General features: G+C 38.0%; 1 pseudogene; it reads left to right on the top strand.

Annotated features, from left to right (window-relative positions):
- The window catches only part of LOC102876105, a 35,950-nt pseudogene extending 29,250 nt beyond the window's left edge, over positions 1–6,700 (top strand).
- The last annotated feature ends 278 nt before the right edge of the window (positions 6,701–6,978 follow it).

A 6,978-nucleotide genomic window follows, 5' to 3' on the forward strand; every position in this document is an offset into this window, starting at 1 on the left:
GATTGAAAAAATATGGAGACAGGGTGCATCCCTGACACACTCCCTTCCTGATTTTGAACCATGCAGTGTTTCCCTGCTCTGTTCTGAGGACTGTTTCCTGGTCCAAGTATAGGTTTCACATAAGCATAATCAAGTGTTCTGGGATCCCCATTCTCCTTAAGGTTTCTTGTTATCTGCACAGTCAAATCCCTTTGCATAGTCAATGAAACACATATATATATCCCCTTGGTACTCTTTGCTTTCTGCCAAGATCCAACTGACCTTGGCAATAATGTCTCTAGTGCCATGACCTCTTCTAAACACAGCTTGTCAATGTACTGTTCTAGACATTTCTGGATAATCTTTAGCAGGAATTTGCTTGCATGTGATATAAGTGTAAGGCCCAGATGAGGTCACTGGGTTGCAAGGTCAATGGTAAAGGATTCAAAGAATATAAACATGCCAACAAAGGGAGTGATGAGCCTCCCACCTGGCTAAACCACCATGGAATGCCCCTCCTTCCCTCTCTAAAGACCCTTAGCATAAAAACCTGCCCTAATCTTAGTGCAAGGTTTTCTCCTGGTCTTTTTCTCTCTCTAGACCAAGGAATCCCACCTAGGCGGCCTTTAATAAAGTTTCTTTAGCTTTCACTTTCTTTCTCTGGTCTCTTCCTTGAATCCTTGGTGTTATGTTCAGTGCAAAGACCTAACAGTGATATTTTATAACTTCCACACTCTTTTGGGTCACTTTTTTTTTCTTTTGGAATGGGGATAAATATGGATCTCTTCCAGTCAGTTGGCCAAGTAGTTGTCCTCCAGATTTCTTGACACATGGTAAGCAAATCCAGGAAATAACATCTGTTTGTTGAAATATGTCAATTGATATTCCATCAATTTCTGGGGCTTTATTTTTTTGCCAAGTCCTACAGAGCAGCCTGAACTTCCTTCTTCATCATCATTGCCTCTTTCCCTCCCCTGTTTTGTTTGTGTGTGTGTGTCTGTTTGTTTGACCTTTTTCCTTAGGTCTTTGGGACTGGTTTTAATTGTTTTCAGTCAATCATTCTTCTAAGTGGTCTGTCCATTTGCTGTACAGAGGTAACTAGTGATTGCTGTGATGCTGAACACTGTGACACTGATGTGTCAAATGTGATAGTGGTTACCCATGGTGGACAGTGTTTGGTGGAGCTTCCCAATTAAAATAAGCTTGGAAGCAGTAGTGGCATCCACTCCAATAGACCTTGCCTCTGGAAACTCTATGAACTTGGAGAAATGATGAAAGTTATACAAGCGTTCAGGTCTTTCGTTTATAGGGTGAATATGAGTTGTCTACAGCTCTACAGCACTTAACAATAACAACACTGCTCCTTGATCATACATTGTTTCTTGAATTTCTTCTGTGTCAGCCAATTTTTTTTTTTTTGGCACAGTGACTCTGTATACTCCTTCCATCTTCTTTTAATACTTCCTAAATCTTTCGACATTCTGAAAATAGCATCCTTAAGTATTGCAATTTGAGGTTTGAATTTGCTCTTTAGTTCCTTCAGCTTAAGAAATACTGAGCAAGTATAGCCCTTTTGATTTTCAGACTCCAGTTCTTTGCACAATTCATTATAAAACTTTGCTTTGTCTTCCTGTGGTTCCCTTTGAAGTTTTCTTTTTAGCTCCTTAGCTTCTTCCCTTTGTTTTGACTTCTTGGCCCTCTAGTGCAGTATTCAGAGTCTCTTCTTACATCCATTTTGGTTTTTTCTCCTCCTCCTCCTCCTCCTCCTCCTCCCCCTTCTTCTTCTTCTTCCTTTGTAACAACCCTTTGCCTTTTTTGTGAATGATAATTTTTTTAAGTGTCACAAAGTTGTGCATTTTGTTGGATCTCTTTCAAATTTATGATGTTGTTTCCTGACTTAGATGTTCTGTGTTTGTCGCTGCTCTTGTTAAGTGCTGATAAGTAGATTAAAACTCCTAGCAACTCCATGACCAGCAGACAGAACCTTATACACTCTCCCTTTATTGCAGTCCCTACCTGAAGTCTGTTGTCCTCCTGTGTTTGTGGTGTGGCACGTGACCAGGTGCTCCAATTAGAGTTTCTGTCGCCGAGAAAAGCAAGAAGAAGAAGGAAGAGGAGGAAGATAAGAGGACGAGGAAGAAGAGGAAGATAAAGATGAGGATGAAGAGGATGATGATAATAATGAATAAGTTGGTTGTAGTGCAGTTTTTTTTCTTGTCTATAAACCATTTAACCCCCCTGTACACAACTCACTCTTTTTAAAGAAAAAAAAATTGACATGTAAGGCTGTGTAAGATTTGTTTTTAAACTGTACAGTGTCTTTTTTTGTATAGTTAACACACTACCGAATGTGTCTGTAGATAGCCCTGTCCTGGTGGTATTTTCAATAGCCACTAACCTTGCCTGGGATAGTATGGGGGTTGTAAATTGGCATGGAAATTGAAAGCAGATTCTTGTTGGTGCACAGCACAAATTAGTTATATATGGGGATGGTAGGTTTTGGTATGGTTTGTTTTTTTTCCATCTTCAGTTGTCTGATGCAGCTTATACAAAATAATTGTTGTTCTGTTAACTGAATACCACTCTGTAATTGCAAAACAAGAAAGAAAACAAAAAAAAAGTTGCAGCTGTTTTGTTGACATTCTGAATGCTTCTAAGTAAATACAATTTTTTTTTTAATTCAAAAAAAAGTTTCTGTCCAGGAGGCCTTGAAGGCAGTTAGGCAGTTATCTCCCCAGAATTTCAGCATACTAACTGTGAAATCTCACCTGATTACAGCAACTCCCTCTTCCCCCATCCTCTTTAGACCCTGTGGTGGCTCCATGGTGGCAAGAATTCCCAAATGGGGAAGACTTTCACCAGGGGAGTTTCAGACTCTTTCTTTCACAACACCTGAAAGTGCTGGCTCTGGGCTTGAGTCTCTTACCTGGCTCCAATGTTCTCTCCTGAAGTCTATTGTCTTCTTAATCTGTAGAGTTTTACTTAACCAGTTGCTCTTTTTTAAACAACAACATTTTTACTGTGTTTTATTGATTATGGGAAGATATTCCACTGTGTATCCCCACAAATTACAAATAGCATTGTGAAGAATGACAATTCTTGAACATTTAATTGCATTTTTGTTAAATCTGTACCTTGTCCAAGAGAAAGTCATTTAAGCTGAGCAAAGGGATCTTGAGTGGTGTAAAATCAACAATTATATGCATCAGGGTTATATTCTTTTACCATATCTTGCCAATATGTATATCAAGCAAGTAATACAGAAACTGAACTGTATGAAAAAGAATTCATATTAGTATTAGAGAAAGACTCATCAACAACTCAATATTCAGATGATATAACCTTGCTTGCTGAAAGCTAAGATAGCTTGAAACACTTAATGATGAAGACCCAAGACTCTAACCTTCAGTGTAAATTACAACTCATCGTAAAGGAAACAAGAATTCTAACAGTAAGAAAAATCATGTTACACTGAGGAAAGACTGAGATGGTCAAGGATTTCATTTTACTTGGAGTCATAATCAGCATATATGGAAGCAAAAGTCGATAAATGCAAGAAACAAATTACATTGGCTAAATATGCTCTAAAAAATCTCTTTAAAGTTTTAAAAAGCAAAGATGTCACATTGAAGATTTAAGTGAGCCTGATCCAGGTCATGTTATTTTCAATCATCTCACATGCATGCAAAATCTGGACAATGACAAAGGAAGGCTGAGGAAGAATAGATGCCAGGGAGTTAAGGTATTGGTGATGATGGTGGAGTGAGAAAAAACAAGCATGGGATACCCTGGAATTCTCCCTTCCCTTCTGTACTTGCCCAGTGTGCTAAAAATAAGTAATAAATTTCTTTTATAATCAGTGGGATGCTGAGATGCAGCCCTGGATGCACTCACCAATCTATGCCAGGAAATTTGGAGGACAGGTATCTGACACACTGACTAAAATAGACCAGTATTTGCTCATATTAAAAAAAAAATCCATCAAAATGTGGGGAATATCAAACAATATCATTAATATCCTATGCAAACAAAATACTCCTGAAAATTATTAAAAAACAGCTAGAACAGTATGTAGCTGGAGAACTGCCAGTTCAAGCAGGATTTAGAAGAGGCCGTGACACCAGGGATGCCATTGCTGATGTGAGATTGATCCTGACTCAAAGTAAAGAATGTATAATGAGTAATATAACCCATTTGTTCTAGGCATAGGTACATAAACAAAAGGATTACAAACTGAGATTCAAAAAAACAAAACAAAAATCCCTGGTATACTCGTTAAAACAATCAGCTGTGACCCAAAAGTTCAGTGGTTCAAACCTACCAGCCTCTCAGTGGGAGAAAGAGGAGGAGGTCTATTTCTTTAGAGATTATAGTCTTGAAAATCCTATGAATAGTTATGTTGTATCCTACAGAGTTTTTGCAAGTAGAAATTGACTATTAGGCTTTGACTTTTGGTTATTGGCTAAAAAGATATACTGCAATCTACAGGATAACACTTTATTTGCTATGATAATTGTCTAATTATTATTGAATTTAGATTGTATATGTGCAATATCAGAATTTAGGAAGAAATCATGTCAAACACAGATCACCCTGGAACTCTATGACCTTTCATTTATATGACTGTGGGATTTTATTTTTTGTTTGTTTGTTCAACAGCTTCTGTGCCATCTTAATTTAGCTTTTACTCCCATACTATTTTCTTTCCTTAGAAATACTTTAATGAAAACAAATCTTTGTATTTGTTTTGTTCTCCTGTTTCTGAGGGCTACTCTCCCTTTGAAAATTGTGAGTTTTGTTTCTAAGCCCTGAAGGTTGGATCACATTATTCTGCTTGCGAAAACACAGGACAGTTGCTAGGGAAACATATAATTGAAGACTTTGAGTTGAAAAAGACAAAGATTTTACTGTTACTGGGGTATGTGGACACTACCTTTGAGTGGTAAATCTATATTGGTGAATTGAACTTTTTCAATTCCTTCCCATAAGATTTTTTACCATAAACTGAGGGATTTAGATAAATATAAAAAGATTTCTTTGAAGGATCTTGAATACTGCCGAAAAAAGAAATCTTAATACTATTGACTTGTCTTTGTTTACATTTTGTAGAGAAATAGAGAATGTGAGAGCATAAATACACATATACACATGCACATGTACATATACATACATACAGGTACATATATAACTTTGATCCACAATCAATACAGTTGGTGCCAGGAGATCAGGAGACATATTGCACTGGGAAAATCTTGAGTCAGGGACCTCTCCAAATTATTGAGGAGCAATGATGTGAGTTTGAGGACTAAGCTGCACCTGATTCAGGCCATAGTCTTTTCAATCACTTGCTATGCTATTGAAAGCTGGACAATTGAATAAGGACGACAAAAGAAGAATTGACGCCTTAGAGCTGTGGTTCTGGAGAAGGGTACTGAACATCGTATGGGCTGCCAAAAGAACAAGAGAGTACAGCCGAATTTCTCTTTGGAGGCAGAGATGATGAAGCTTCACCTCACATGTTTGGGCATGTTGTGAGGAAATGCCATTTCTTGGAGGGACATCATGCCTGGAAAGGTGAAGGGATGGTGAAAGAGAGGAAGGCCTTCAACCAGGTTGTAGCAACAGGCTCAAGTATGTCACAGATTGTGAGGAAGGCACAGGACAGGATGGGATGCAGATCTGTTCATAGGGTCACTCTAAGTCATACAGGACTTGCCAGCACCTAACAACAATATGTAGATATATGATAGACGGATTGATAAACAGATGCTAGAGAGATAACAGATGGATAGATATCTGCTAGATTGATAGATAGCAGATGGCAAATAGATACATTGATAGATAAGAGTCCATTTCTGAGGGGTCCAAATGATGAGTATAAACAATGCTAAACAACACTTTGGTTGTTTAAACTTACTCAGTAGGTCCTTGAAAGAAAGCTGTAATAATCTTAAAAAACCAAGCACTGAAAACTCCATGGAAGCTCTGTTGTTGCCATCCCTATGAGAACCACCACCACTGCCAGTGTGGCTGGACACACCTGGTCAGTTTTAAAACCTCTGTGAAGGATTTAGAACTAGAGGTCAGGTTCCTGCCACAAATGACATCTTTCTTTCTGACTGATTTTGGAGACTTTCACTTACCTTCCTCATTAATGATAAATGGTCTGATTATCTTATAGTCTTAGGAGAAAATAATGAAAATAAACATGTAACACAAGTGCATGGACTTTATGATGAGTGTCTAACCACATATGGAAATAATTGATGCCTGGAGACGTTGTCCCAAAGTTTTGGACATATTCACAGTAGCAGCTTTAATAGACGAGGGCTCATGATGGTTTATCACTTACTATCAAAATGCTGAATCAAATTTCAACAATTTACTGGGATCAGCCAATTCTTCAGACAGGAACTTATGTGACCTGATTTGGTCAGACCTTGAAGATTTCGACACTTGAGCAACAAATTTCCTAGGAGAAGGCTGGCTTTTTGGAATGAAGATCACAAATTAATTTGTTCATAGCAATAACTTAAAATTCATCTGCAGAGCACACCAATGGATGCATAAAGGTTCATTTATGTTTGATGAGAAGAAGCTACTAACAGTATGGTCTGTTCCTAACTACTGTTATCATTGTGGAAATACCGTCTTGATTGCGGTCTTCAGGGATGTAAATACAAGAGAACCAGAGTTATTCTGGGAAGTTGTAGATTTGTAGTTTGCTTTTCCTCTTAGGTTAGGACTTTGTATTTTTTCTGAGGTCTTTGTCCACATTTCAGACCCATTTTTCTACCCTGCTGTACTTCACTGTCTTTTGTTGGATAATATTTTGCATGGATTTAATATAAACTTGTCTCCCAAAGGCCTGTGATTCAAATCCACCAGCTGTTTTCAAGAAGAAGGATGGGCAATCCCTTCCATGCGTTGATTACCTCTGAAAACCCACCAGAGGGTCAGCTATGAGACAGTTCCAACTTGATGGCACATCACAACAAC

The sequence above is a fragment of the Elephantulus edwardii genome, unplaced genomic scaffold, assembly GCF_000299155.1.
Source record: "Elephantulus edwardii isolate Elephantulus edwardi_28Jun2011 unplaced genomic scaffold, EleEdw1.0 scaffold00153, whole genome shotgun sequence".
Taxonomy (NCBI): domain Eukaryota; kingdom Metazoa; phylum Chordata; class Mammalia; order Macroscelidea; family Macroscelididae; genus Elephantulus; species Elephantulus edwardii.